Source organism: Pongo pygmaeus, chromosome 5, assembly GCF_028885625.2.
Source record: "Pongo pygmaeus isolate AG05252 chromosome 5, NHGRI_mPonPyg2-v2.0_pri, whole genome shotgun sequence".
NCBI lineage: Eukaryota > Metazoa > Chordata > Mammalia > Primates > Hominidae > Pongo > Pongo pygmaeus.
Window position 1 is genome coordinate 110,837,642 of NC_072378.2, and position 13,681 is coordinate 110,851,322.

General features: G+C 45.3%; 1 non-coding gene and 2 pseudogenes across 1 annotated transcript; all 3 read left to right on the top strand.

Annotated features, from left to right (window-relative positions):
* Positions 1-1,650: 1,650 nt before the first annotated feature.
* On the top strand, positions 1,651-1,757 carry LOC129039690 (U6 spliceosomal RNA). The gene has a single exon (XR_008503409.2). It is a non-coding gene; the product is annotated as a U6 spliceosomal RNA (small nuclear RNA).
* A 1,501-nt stretch (positions 1,758-3,258) lies between these two features.
* On the top strand, positions 3,259-4,240 carry LOC129039635 (calponin-2-like; annotated as a pseudogene).
* Positions 4,241-4,822: 582 nt separating this feature from the next.
* LOC129039099 (ribosomal biogenesis factor-like) lies at positions 4,823-9,449 on the top strand (annotated as a pseudogene).
* Positions 9,450-13,681: the final 4,232 nt, after the last annotated feature.

Genomic DNA, 13,681 nt, shown 5'->3' on the forward strand with positions numbered 1-13,681 from the left:
CTCTGGAATAAAATTCGTTAATTGAGTTTATATTGAAATGTAGCAACTCCTAGTTTCATGAATTTTATGTATGTAATATTTGAAGGATCCTGATTTTTTGCTTTCTTATTACATAGTGCTAAATACACAGTATATATGAGATTTTGCCGAGTTGAAAACTACAATTGTGGATTTCAAATAAATAACGCTAAACTAGTTATGTGGAAAATGAGAAGGTTAGGTTTATTTATAAATATCTACTTGGGTAGATTATCTTCACATTCTCTAATTGCATGGCTTAAAGTTCTCTCTCTCTCTCTTTTTTTTTTTTTTGAGAGAATTGTCCAGGCTGTTCTTGAACTCCTGTCCTCATTGGATCCTCTGGCCTTGGCCTCCTCAAGTGCTAGGATTACAAGCATGAGCTACCATGCCTGGCCTATGTCAGCTTTTTAAGAACCTTGAGATCAAAGAAATAAATGAGAAATTTCTGAAAATTTCCACATGTACTTAAAACTCTGTAACTATATACTATATATTAAATCTACCAAAAAATTGATGGTTGGGAACCTGCAACCAGGATTTAATAGTCTTGTTTTATAAAAGTATACCAAAACAATTAGAAAAACATAGTTAATAGCTTTTAAACAAAATTTGCTTACAAATTATAGTTTGATACAATTATAAAGTAATAAATGGCATTAAGTTACATAGATTATGTATCACGTGGCTGACCATCTGGTGCCTTCCAAAGGCTGCCAAAACTGCTGCAAGCCAGGCTGAGGCTTGAAGAACCCCCGAATTCCTGCATCTAGAAGGATGCAGGTGTCTCTTGTTTAGGACATTTCAAGGAAATGTCTTCTCCCTATTTCCTTGCTCCCGACCGGTTTATACAGATTACAGGGAATCCGTAGGATCTGGAGGCTGAGAGAAAGGTGCGAAAAGGTAGAGTGACAAAAATGGACTTTTAAAAACTGTTCCATCAGGTATTCTTTGGTTACAAGTAAAAGAAAGGTATACTAACCCAACTTAAAAGGGGATGATCAGCCAGGCGCAGTGATGCATGCCTGTAATCCCAACACTTTGAGAGGCCAAGGAGGGTGGATCACTTGAGTCCAGGAGTTGGAGACTAGCTCTGGCAACATAGCGAGACTCCAACTCCAAAAATAATTAAAAATTAGTCAAGCATGGTGGCACATGCCTGTAGCCCCAGCTACTCCGGAGGCTGTAGTAGGAGGATCAATTGAGCCTGTGAGGTTGAGGTTGCACTGAGCCATGTTTACACCACTGCACTCCAGCCCAGGCAACAGAGCGAGACCTTGTCTCAAAAAATAAATAAAAATTAATTAATTAAAAAGGGATGATCAGAAATCCAGAGGGGAAGATCACAGATCCCAAGTAGAAGTCACAGATGTCAAAGTTGTCAGACCACTACTCTCTCTACCTTTCTCTGGGATTGTACAGTTGCTGCAGCTGTTGACACATCCAGGTTATGGCTTATCTCTAATGACTGGATTTCCTCATTTATGAGCATGCATACATCAAAAAAAAAAAAAAAAAAATGGCTGCCACTCCTCACACTACCTGACTCTCCAGCTCTGGTGTCCTCCACTGAGCTAGTTACTCAAAGTCAAAGTCTCTGGGTTCAAATTAGCAAGCAAAAGAATTGGATTGGTGCTCGTATAAGCAGCACATATGCTAAAATTGGACCAATACAGAGAAGATAAGCATAGTCACTACGCAAGGATGACACCCAGATTTGTGAGGCATCCCATGTTAAGGGGGAGAAAAGCATCTGAATGGATTAGGTGTTCTCTGATCCCATCAGCTGTGGCTAGGGAGACAAGGTCTAACAGTAAGTAGTATAGCTGCCCCTGCCAGAGACTCTGTGGCAGGGAAGATTTTCTGAGATGGGGAAGTGGGTAGGGAGACGACAATTAGTATCTCAAATTCCTAGACACCAAATAGGCTGAAATGGACTTTCTAAGTTGGACTTTTTCAGTCTCTATCTCTCAAGTTGGAGGTTCAGGCTCTGGAGGGAAGAAGGGACAGATCATATCAGCTAATTTTCCTTATTCCAAAAAAGGCAGGATTTTGGTGTGTGGCATATATAGCTTGGTTTATTAAAACTTTGAGTGGTCTGGCCAGGTACAGTGGCTCACACCTATAATCCTAGCACTTTGGGAGGCCAAGGCAGGTGGATCACTTGAGGTCAGGAGTTCAAGACCAGCCTGGCCAATATGGAGAAACCCCATCTCTACTAAAAATACAAAAATTAGCTGCGTGTAGTGGCGGGTGCCTGTAATCCCAGCTACTCAGGAGGCTGAGGTAGGATAATCGCTTGAACCCGGGAGGCGGAGGTTGCGGTGAGCACAGATTGTTGCCACTGCACTTCAGCCTGGCCAACAAAGAGAGACTCTGTCTCAAAAAAATAAATAAATAACCAACTAAAACCTGTGTCCAGATAACAGAATAGCTTGTGTTCTTCAGCTCCACATAAAAATATCACCATAGCAGGCTCATGCCTGTAATCCCAACACTTTGGGAGGCCAAGGGGGCGGATCACCTGAGGTTGGGAGTTCTAGACCAGCCTGACCAACATGAAGAAACCCCGTCTCTACTAAAAATACAAAATTAGCTGGGCGTGGTGGTGCATGCCTATAATCCCAGCTACTCGGGAGGCTGAGGCAGGAGAATCGCTTGAACCTGGGGAGGTGGAGATTGTAGAGAGCCGAGATCATGCCATTGCACTCAGCCTGGGCAACGAGTCAAACTCTGTCTCAAAAAAAAATTTTATATATATATAGATGGTATATAGATAGATAGATGGTATATATATATAAAAGATGATATACATATATATATATCACTATAGATTGATTTATTGATTGAATTAGAGACAGGGTCTCACTCTGTCACCCAGGCTGGAATGCAGTAGACTGATCATAGCTTACTATAGCCTAGAACCTCTGAACTCAAGCTGTCCTTCCCCCTCAGCCTCCCAGGTAGCTGGGACTACAGGCGCTTGCCACCAGGCCCCAATAACTTATTATTTTTTTTCTTTTTGGTAGAGACATGGTTTTGCTATGTTGCCCAGGCTGGTCTCAAACTCCTGGACTCAAGTGATCCTCCCATCGTGGCCTCCCAACGTGCTGGGATTACAACTGTGAGTCACCATGCCCAGACCACATAAAAATATCCCGAGCGGAGCGCGTCCCAGCTCCGCGCCCGCCAGGCGGTCCTGTCCTGTCCCATCCCATCCCGCCGCAGCGCGCGCCAACCATGAGCTCCACGCAGTTCAACAAGAACCCCTCCTACGGGCTGTCAGCCGAGGTCAAGAACCGGCTCCTGTGCAAATATGACCCCCAGAAGGAGGCAGAGCTCCGCAGCTGGATCAAGGAACTCACCGGCCTCTCCATCGGCCCCGACTTCCAGAAGGGCCTGAAGGACGGGATTATCTTATGGACACTCATGAACAAGCTACAGGCGGGCTCAGTCCCCAAGATCAACCGTTCCATGCAGAACTGGCACCAGCTAGAAAACCTCTCCAATTTCATCAAGGTAATGGTCAGCTACGGCATGAACACCGTGGACCTGTTCGATGCCAACGACCTGTTTGAGAGTGGGAACATGACGCAGCTGCGGGTGTCTCTTCTCGCCCTGGTGAGTAAGGCCAAGACTAAGGGGCTGCAGAGCGGGGTGGACATCGGCCTTAAGTACTCGGAGAAGCAGGAGCCTAACTTCGACGACGCCACCATGAAGGCTGGCCAGTGCACCATCGGGCTGCAGATGGGCACCAACAAATGCACCAGCCAGTCGGGCATGACCACGTACAGCACAAGGAGGCATCTCTACGACCCCAAGAACCACATCCTGCCCCCCATGGACCACTTAACTATCAGCCTCCAGATGGGTACAAACCAGTGTGCCAGCCAGGTGGGCATGACAGCTCCCGGAACCCGGTTGACACCAAGCTGGGAACCGACAAGTGTGACAACTCCTCCATGTCCCTGCAGATGGGCTACACGCAGGGCGCCAAGCAAAGCGGCCAGGTCTTTGGCCTGGGCCGGCAGATATATGACCCCAAGTTCTGCCCAGAAGGCACAGTGGCCGACAGGGCTCCCTCGGGCGCGCAGGCCCGGGGGAGGTCCCTGAATATCCCCCTTACTACCAGGAGGAGGCTGGCTACTGAGGCTCCCAGCACGCTCTCTCCCCATATCATCTCCCCGTCTGAGTTTTTGGGTTTTTCTGTGTTTTCATGGTTTTTTTTCTTAACCTGTTCAGTGCTGCCAATCAACCCAGGGTCTATGAGTGGCGGTGTGGGATCAGGGAGGTCTTTTTTCCCCCTTGCTGTGGTCCTTCACAGGACTGAGCCACCAGGCTGTGGGGGAAGGGGTCAAAGCCGTATCCCCATATGTGTAGGGTAAAGGTCCCTGCTGGCACGTCCAGGCTGTGGGCCGAGCTGTGCTGGGGAGAAGAGACCTGGGCTTGGAGGGACCCAGTCCCAGAAGGTTTCTGGTTCCCTTGTCTCTTCCCCATTTTGTCAGCCAATCAGTTTGTGGTTTCTGTACCCGCAAAAGTTTCAGGAATTATTAACAAAAGAAAAATACTTTTTTTTTCCCCAAGGAATGGGGCAGGGACAGTGGAGAGGGTGCTGGGAAATGAGTGCCCTGGGAAAGGGGGCCTGGCCATAATGCTAAATATCTCAGGCTCCCAAGTGGCTGCATTTCCCTAGAACCAACAGATCTCAGACCCTCAGACCTTCCCCGAGGCCCAGTGGGGAAAGTGAGGCCCATAGAAGGAAGTGGAATTCTGCGTTGTTGGGGCTAAGCCTGACCCCTTCTCCATGCTAACCATCCCCTCCACTGTGGCCTCAGTAGGTTTTGTTGTTGTTGATGTTGCTGTTGTTGTTGCCCAGGCTGGAGTGCAGTGGTGCGATCTTGGCTCACTGCACCTCCACCTCCCTGGCTATAGGGATTCTCCTGCTTCAGCCTCCCAAGTAGCTGGTACTATAGGTGCTCCACCCTGCCTGGCTAATTTTTGTATTTTTATTAGAGATGGGGTTTCACCATGTTGGCCAGGCTGGTCTCAAACTCCCGGCCTCAGGTGATCCGCCCACCTTGGCCTCCCCAAGTGCTGGAATTACAGGCGTGAGCCACCACGCCCAGCCCCTCAGTAGGTTTTAAGGAGCCTCCAGCCCTCCTTCTCCCCTTCTGGGCCTGATCAGCTATACTGCTCCATCTCCCCTGGCCACACGCCCCACCGAGTACTGCACAGGGACCCCCACCCAGGGGCCCTACCCCATGAGATAATGTGAAATATGACTGTGGACCAAATGCAGTAAAACCTCTATTGGTAAGAAGAAAAAGATATATACATATATATATCCTGAGAGATAATATATTTATACTCACAGTTTATTGTTCCAATTATTCCAGTTTTTATCTTTCTCAAATAAGAAGAGTGCAGAATAAGCCATAAACAGAAGTTAAATAATTCTTTAATATTTTCATTCTATTGCCCTAATTATAATACCATTCTATGTGATTTAAAAACACACACACACACACACACTGGGCAAAGTGGCTCACACCTGTAATCCCAGCACTTTGGGAGGCCAAGGTGGGAGGATCACCTGAGGTCAGGAGTTCGCGACCAACCTGCCCAACATGGTGAAACCCCGTCTCTACTAAAAATACAAAAATGAGCCAGGCATGGTGGCGTGTGCCCATAAGTCCCAGCTATTTGGGAGGCTGAGGTAGTAGAATCCCTTGAACACGGGAGGTGGACGTTGCAGTGAGCCAAGATCATGCCACTGCACTCCAGCCTAGGTGACAGAGTGAGACTCCATCTCAGAAAAAAACAAAAACAAAACAAAACACACACACACACACACACACAGAGAACAATCACATTTTACTTCTGATATTTAAATTTGTGGTGATCCCTTGCTTTTATTAGTTGGCTGGTCGGGTACAGTGGCTCAGGCCTGTAATCTAAGCACTTTGGGAGGTCAAGGCGGGTGGATCACTTGAGGTCAGGAGTTCATGCAACATGGTGAAACCCAGTCTCTACACAAAACACAAAAATTAGCCAGATGGGCTGGGTGCGGTGGCTCATGCCTGTAATCCCAGCACTTTGGGAGGCCGAGGCGGGCGGATCACGAGGTCAGGAGATCGAGACCATCCTGGCTAACACGGTGAAACCTCATCTCTACTAAAAATACAAAAAATTAGCCGGGCGTAGTGGCGGGTACCTGTAGTCCCAGCTACTCGGGAGGCTGAGGCAGGAGAATGGCATGAACCCAGGAGGCAGAGCTTGCAGTGAGCTGAGATCACACCACTGCACTCCAGCCTGGGCGACAGAGTGAGACTTCGTCTCAAAAAAAAAAAAAAAAAAATTAGCCAGATGTAGTGGCATGTGCCTGTGGTCCCAGCTACTCAGGAGGCTGAGGTGGGAGGATCACTTGAACCCAGGAGGCAGAGGTTGCACTGAGCCAAGATCATGCCGCTGCACTCCAGCCTGGGCAACACAATGAGACTCCATCTCAAAAAATAAAATAATAAAATAAAATACAATAAAATAGGCCAGGCACGGTGGCTCATGCCTGTAATCCCAGCACTTTGGGAGGCCAAAGTGGATGGATCACCTGAGGTGAGGAGTTTGAGACCAGCCTGGCTAACACAGTGAAACCCCACCTTTACTAAAAATACAAAAATTAACCAGGTGTGGTGGTACATGCCTGTGATCCCAGCTACTCAGGGGGCTGAGGCAGGAGAATCGCTTGAACCTGGGAGGCTGAGGTTGCAGTGAGCCAAGGTCACACCACTGCACTCCAGCCGCCTGCTCTTGCAACAGAGCAAGACTCCATCACACACACACAAAAAGATTAAATAAAATAAAACAAAATGAAAAATAAACTAATAATTTTTACTCAAAATGTTAAAGGTGTTGCTCCATTGTCTTTAATCTTCCAATGTTGCTGTTGAGAAGTTCAATGCGTTCTGATTCTTTGTCCTTTGATTGTGACCTATTCAAGATTTTAAATCTTTTTTTTTTTTTTTTGAGATGGAGTCTCGCTTTGTTGCCCCGGCTGGAGTGCAGTGGCGTGATCTTGGCTCACTGCAACCTCCACCTCCCGGGTTCAAGTGATTCTCCCAGGAGTAGCTGGGACTACAGGCAGGTACCACCATGCTTCGCTAATTTTTTTATTATATTGTAGAGATAGAGTCTCATTATGTTGCCCAGTCTCCAATTTTTAAAAAATCTCAGCAATCCTAGCTTTAATTTCCTAGCATTCTTTTTTGTTCTCTGAATTCTCCTTATTCATAGTATTCTGGTTTTGTGTGATTGTTCTGTTTGTTTTTTTAATGGATAGAGTGCTTTCTCTTATTTATATGGGGTATAATAATGGTCTTTTATCCTTGGAAGTTTCCTTCTACTTCCTGCATTATTTCTGTTTCCTCTGGTTTCCTTTTTTGCCTATTTACTTTTTTTTTTTTTTTTTTGAGACAGAGTCTTGCTTTGTTGCCCAGATTGGAGTGCAGTGCTGAGATCTGAGCTCACTGCAGCCTCTACCTCCCGGGTTCCAGCAATTCTCATGCCTCAGCCTCCCAAGTAGCTGGGATTACCAGCTCGCATCACCGAGCCTGGCTAATTTTTGTATTTTTAGTAGAGATGGTGGGGTTTCACCAAGTTGGCCAGCCTGGTCTTGAACACCTGGCTTCAAGTGATCTGCCTGCCTCGGCCTCCCAAACTTCTGGGATTACGGGCGTGAGCCACTGCACTTGGCCTACTTACTTTGATTTATCTCTCTCTCTTTAATGTTGAAGGCTCTCCTCAAATATCTGATACTTGACATTAGTATTTAAGCTTGAAGCATTACAAACTGATTGTAAACTCTTGGCTTGTGGACTTGTGGTCCTCACGATAGGAAAACCAAGTTCGGTTTTTTGTTTGTTTGTTTTTGTTTGTTTGTTTGTTTTTAGACAGAGTCTCACTCTGACACCCAGGCTGGAGTGCAGTGGTGCGATCTCGGCTCACTGCAAGCTCTGCCTCCCGGGTTCACGCCATTCTCATGCCTCAGCCTGCGGAGTAGCTGGGACTACAGGCGCCCACCACCATGCCTGGCTAATTTTTTTGTATTTTTAGTAGAGACAGGGTTTCACTATGTTAGCCAGGACGATCTCAATCTCCTGATCTTGTGATCTGCCTGCCGTGGCCTCCCAAAGTGCTGGGATTACAGGCATGAGCCACCACATCTAGCCCCCAAGTTCTTTTTTTTAAGTTGGAATGAGTCTCGACTGTAGATACATGTCTTTTACTTAGGGCTACTTCACTTCTACAAAGTAGAAGCTTCCTAACTCTGGGGAACATAAACCTGACTCTGCTTGCTTTTTTTTTTTTTAGACAGAGTCTCGCTCTATCGCCCAGGCCGGAGTGAAGAAGCACAATCTCAGCTCATTACAGCCTCCACCTCCTGGGCTCAAGCAATTCTCCTGTCTCAGCCTCCTGAGTATCTGGGATCACAGGCGCCTGCCACCATACCTGGCTAATTTTTGTATTTTTAGTAGAGACGGGGTTTCACCATATTGGCCAGCTGGTCTTGAACTCCTGACCTCAGGTGATCCATCCGCCTCGGCCTTCCAAAGTGCTGGGATTACAGGCGTGAGCCACCGTGCCTGGCGTGATTCTGCTTTCTATAATTACACATTAGACTTTGAGAAGGTAGGGTGTGCAGGGCTGATTTCTCCAAGAATGTATAAATTACATATTCTAAAGAACTTATTTCCCATAACACTTGACTTAAAAACTTACCATGAAACAAATGGCATCACCTGGAGCTTAAGAAGTTCACTGAAGGCCTGGTGAGAGACAATAACCAAGAACAAATAAAGAGGGCAGAAGTCCGAGAATGTATTTCACATAGCCAACCAAAAAAACATGAAGGCCAAAAACAAAGCAAAACCAGTTACCACTAATCTCTTTTTTTTGAAACGGAGTTTCACTCTTGTTGCCCAGGCTGGAGTGCAATGGCGTGATCTCTGCTCACTGCAACCTTCGCCTCCTGGGTTCAAGCAATTCTCCTGCCTCAGCCTCCCAAGTAGGTGGGATTACAGGTGTGCGCCACCATGTCCAGCTAATTTTGTATTTTCATTAGAGACGGGCCAGGCTGGTCTTGAACTCCTGATCTTAGGTGATCCACCCGCCTTGGCCTCCCAAAGTGCTGGGATTACAGGTGTAAGCCACCACACCCAGCCTGAGTTACCACTAATTTTAAGAAGATAAACATTATAAATGACGAAAAAATTAACAGAGTAAATAAAGCTTTTGTAAATATACAAAAGGAACCTGCACACTTCTCAAAAGTCCTTTTTAAAAAAATCTCTGCAGGAAGAACTAATTCCTCAGTGTGTCACTAAAGTGAACCAGTTAATGTTGATGAAGCTACAAAATTAATGGCTCAGTTGTAATACAGTGGTGAAGCATCTAATTCCCCCAAAAGGCCAATAAATTATAAATGTTTTATACAAAAAAAATCTTACTATAAGCAATAAACTCAGTAATTGAATTTGTATAAATATTTGTCCTCAGAAAACATGGGCTTTTAAATTTCAATCTGACAGATGTTTTGAGATAGTGATTGGTGGGATCCCAATCACGGGTTCGGACCCCAACAATAGTGATTAATGGGACCCCTTAACTTTCTAACTTTGTCTACCAGTGGCCTAGAAAGACTAGGGAGGTGTTGGGAGTTTTTGGGACTTCATTTTGTAAACTCTGACTAGCATCACCCCTAGACCCAGCAAGAGGGGCCCCTGCCCTTAACCCTGCATGTCACAAATAAATGCCAAAATGCATTTATTAAATAACACACAGATACCTTTGTTACTTGGAATCCAGCATACAGGCTGGCATTGTATGACTTACAAACTTAAACATCCACTCCTGGAAATAACACCTATTAGACCCCAGGGAAACACTTCACATCACTTGCTCTGTGTCTACAAAACAAAAAGCAACTGAATGCAAATGCCATAAAGCTTTATGGTTTCTGCAGCTGTTGAAGTAGGAGAAAGACCTTGCTTCAGAATGTGGGGAGGATTCCAAACAGCAGAAACAGATAAAAGACAAAATAATTAGCTTGTCAAATAAGTTCTTCCTCTCAGTGTGAATGCAATAGCTTTTGGCTTAATAGAGTATCTTTTCCTAGTGTCAAGCATTTTCTTGCTTTTCTTAAGACACCAGAGATGCTCACAAATTAGGATGAAATTTCAGATGGGTAGCTGAGGAACATTTTGCAAAACTGAGCAATTTTATATTATTCTTAAATGTTTGTATAGATGTAACAAAGTATGATACTGATTCTTCACATTTGTAGCAAAAGGGACATGGAATGTTAGAATTGCAGATAGTTTTTTTTGTTTGTTTGTTTGTTTTCTTGAGTCTCGCTCTGTCACCCAGTCTGAAGCACAGTGGCGTGATCTTGGCTCACTGCAACCTCCACCTCCCAGGTTCAAGCAATTCTCCTGCCTCAGCCTCCCGAGTAGCTTGGATTACAGGCGTGTGCCACCACGCCTGGCTAATTTTTGGATTTTTTAGCAGACACAGGGTTTCACCATGTTGGCCAGTCTGGTCTTGAACTCCTGACCTCAGGTGATCTATCCACCTCAGCCTCCCAAAGTGCTGGGATTACAGGCATGAGCCACTGAGCCCGGCCCGAATTGCAGATAGTTTAATTCTATTAAAATGTTTAATAAGCTTTCATTAAATTTTCTTTTTTTCTTTCTTTTTTTTTTTTTGTTTGAGATGGAGTCTTACTCTGTTGCCCAGGCTAGAGTGCAGTGGTACAATCTCGGCTCACTGCAACCTCTGCCTCCTGGGTTCAAACAATTCCCCTGCCTCAGCCTCCTGAGTAGCTGGGATTACAGGTTCCTGCCACCACGCCCAGCTAATTTTTGAATCTTCAGTAGAGATGAGGTTTCACCATGTTGGCCAGGCTGGTCTCGAACTCCTGACCTCAGGTGATCTGCCCGCCTCGGCCTCCCAAAGTGCTGGGATTACAGGTGTGACCCACCGTGCCTGGCCTTCATTAAATTTTCAAAAAATTAAATTAAAAAACTTTAGCCTTATCTACATAATTTTAATTTTAAGTTTTGTTATTAATTTTAGTTCATGCATTGATTGTTTTAAAGTTTTAATAGATAATCAAGGTTACAGGAAATACAGCTTTTGGAAATATCTGAAAATAATTTCCTGATTATTTACAATTTCCGTAAAATAATGGAAATGTAATATAAAATGGAAATGTAAAGGTTTTTTAACGTTCACTTTAATTCATATTTTATACACTGTAGGGATCAAAAGAGGGCTTTCCCCTTGGCCCTCTGAAGGTTCACTGAAAATCACTGTCATGAGGCAGTTTAATGGAAGAACAGGCTTACAAATTTATTTAACAAGTACACAACGAGCACAAGAGGAAAATCAGAGTCATTGCCCACCCCCATTGTGATTCAGAAGCTTACAGACCACACTAGCAAAACAGGTTGTTGGAAGTAGGGAAAAGAATTCTGTTACTAGGGAGAATGAATGGATTAGGGAACAGAGATTAAACTGTACATGATCCTGTGAAAAGCTGTGTTCAGGTGTAGTTACATTCCTGGTCTTCCAGGGAGGAGAAAAAAATTATTTTTTTTTGATGGTCTGGATCTTAGGAAGATAAAGGAACTCCTGTTTTACAGAGGGTGGGGGTAGGGAGGGGTGTAAGTCAGAGAGACTTTGAGACTTCCTCAGTTCACCAAGCCATATATGATGGTATCGGTTTCTGAGCTCCAACAACACTTTTTTTTTTTTTGAGACAGAGTTTCGCTCTTGTTGCCCAGGCTGGAGTGCAATGGCGCAATCTTGGCTCACTGCAACCTCCGCCTCCCCGGTTGAAGCTATTCTCCTGCCTCAGCCTCCCGAGTAGCTGGGATTACAGGCGCCCAACACCATGCCCAGCTAATTTTTTGTATTTTTAGTAGAGACGGGGTTTCACCGTGTTGGCCAGGTCGAACTCCTGACCTCAGGTGATCCACCTGCCTTGGCCTCCCAAAGTGTTGGGATTACAGGCGTGAACCACCGCGCCCGGCCTCCAACAACACTTTCTTTTTTTTTTTTTTTTTTAAGATGGAGTCTCGCACTGTCGCCCAGGCTGGAGTACAGTGGCACAATCTCGGCTCACTGCAAGCTCCGCTTCCTGGGTTCACGCCATTCTCCTGCCTCAGCCTCCCGAGTAGCTGGGACTACAGGCGCCCGCCGCCACGCTTGGCTAATTTTGTGTATTTTTAGTAGAGATGGGGCTTCACCGTGTTAGCCAGGATGGTCTCGATCTCCTGACCTCGTTATCTGCCCGCCTCGGCCTCCCAAAGTGCTGGGATTACAGGCGTGAGCCACCGGGCCTGGCCCAACAACACTTTCTAAACAATTACTTTTTCTTTTCTTTTTTTTTTTTTTAGAGACTGTCTCGCTCTCTTGCCTAGGCTGGAGTACAGTGGCTCAATCATAGCTCACTGTAACCTCAAATTCCTGGGTTCCGAGCAATCCTCCTGCCTCAGCTTCCCAAGTAGCTGAGACTACAGGCATGAGCCACTGTGCTAGCCCAATTAGTTTTTTAATCATTTAAATAACAGAATAAGTACAGTTGAGGTTATAACATAAAAAGTAAATACAGGCCAGGTGTGGTGGCTCACGCCTGTAATCCCAGCACTTCAGGAGGCTGAGAGGGGGGATCACTTGAGGTCAGGAGTTAGAGACCAGCCTGGTCAACATGGCGAAACCCCATCTCTACTAAAAATACAAAAATTAGCCAGGCATGTTGGCAGGTGCCTGCAGTCCCAGCTACTCCAGAAGCTGAAGCTCCAGAATCACTTGAACCAGGGAGGTGGAGGTTGCAGTGAGCCAAGATCATGCTACTGCACTCCAGCCTGGGCAACAGAGTGAGACTCTGACTCAAAACAAAACAAAAAAAAAGTAAATACGAAAGTAGAATTCAAAAACAGTTAAAAAAATTTCAAAAGAAAAAATAAATTTTAAAACATTCATAGAGGCTGTCTGGTTAAATATTTTAAAACTGAAATAATGAAAGTGTTCATGAACCACATAAAATCTGCAAACAGCACATTACAAATTCTTTGTTTACTGAGTATTTAATTACTGATGAAAATGAGTAATTACTAATGGAAAATTACATTGGCATATTTTGCTAGGACAATGGTCAACCACATTGCTTATAAATGGCGTTGTCCATTACCATTAAGTTCATTGTTCATCTTTTCTTATTTATTTATTGTTTGTAGAGATGGGTCTGGCTATGTTGACCAGGTTGGTCTTGAACTCCTGGCCTCAAGTGACCCTCCTGCCTCGGCCTTCCAAACTGCTGGGGTTACAGGTGTGAGCCACCACACCTGGCCTGTATTTTCTCATTTATTTTATTATTATTATTATTTTTGAGACGGAGTCTCGCTCTGTCACCCAGGCTGGAGTGCAGTGGTGCGATCTCGGCTCACTGCAAGTTCTGCCTCCCAGGTTCACGCCATTCTTCTGCCTCAGCCTCCCAAGTAGTGGGAACTACAGGCGCTCACCACCACACCCGGCTAATTTTTTTGTATTTTTAGTAGAGACAGGGTTTCACAGTGTTAGCTAGGGTGGTCTTGATCTCCTGACC